Source organism: Alligator mississippiensis, chromosome 1 (assembly GCF_030867095.1).
Source record: "Alligator mississippiensis isolate rAllMis1 chromosome 1, rAllMis1, whole genome shotgun sequence".
Taxonomy (NCBI): domain Eukaryota; kingdom Metazoa; phylum Chordata; order Crocodylia; family Alligatoridae; genus Alligator; species Alligator mississippiensis.
Genome location: NC_081824.1, coordinates 475,275,159 through 475,275,906, shown reverse-complemented (window position 1 = coordinate 475,275,906; position 748 = coordinate 475,275,159). Strand labels below are relative to the sequence as shown.

The 748-nt window shown below is 54.7% G+C and overlaps 1 non-coding gene across 1 annotated transcript; it reads left to right on the top strand.

The window, feature by feature from the left end:
* Nucleotides 1–250: 250 nt before the first annotated feature.
* TRNAA-UGC (transfer RNA alanine (anticodon UGC)) lies at nucleotides 251–322 on the top strand. Its single transcript has one exon. It is a non-coding gene; the product is annotated as a tRNA-Ala (tRNA).
* The last annotated feature ends 426 nt before the right edge of the window (nucleotides 323–748 follow it).

Genomic DNA, 748 nt, shown 5'->3' with positions numbered 1-748 from the left:
GCAAAAACTGCACTTTGAGCCAGGCAAGACTCTGGTTGGGGGGTGTGGGATAGTACCCAGTGCCACAGAGGCATGGTGTGGGGTGGCCCAAAGAGGATTTCCTGTCGTCAACCCAGCCCAAAACCCAGTTCCTTATTCAAGCCCATATACTTAGGACAGTATTTGTGGGGGCTGCCAGTTCATGGCCTGGCACAGCCAAACCATGTCTTCAGTCAGGCAGGACAGCCAGGGGATGTGTTAGGCTGCTAAAGGGGATGTAGCTCAGTGGTAGAGCGCATGCTTTGCATGTATGAGGTCCTGGGTTCAATCCCCAGCATCTCCACTTTTCATGGGGCAGCAGGGCAGGCCCTACAGAGACAGGTTAGAAGGTCTCAACCTGTTCAGCCTCCACAAGAGAAGACTGAGAGGGGATCTGGTAGCAGTTTACAAACTCCCCAGGGGGGACTGGAGAGAATTGGGGGAAGCTCTGTTCCCCCCAGGCACCACCCAGGGTTACTAGGAATAACACCCTCCAACTGTTAGAGAAAGGTTCAGGCTGGACACCAGGAAACATTACTTTACACTTAGGGCTGCCAGGCTCTGCAATGGGCTCCCAAGGGAGGTGGTGCTCTCCTACCTTGGGCATCTTCAAAAGGAGGCTGGGCAGATATTTGGCTGGGGTGACATGATCCTGGCACCCATTCCTGCCTGAGGGAGGGAGTCGGACCTGATGAGCTGTTTGGGTCCCTTCCACCCCCAAGTACTATGA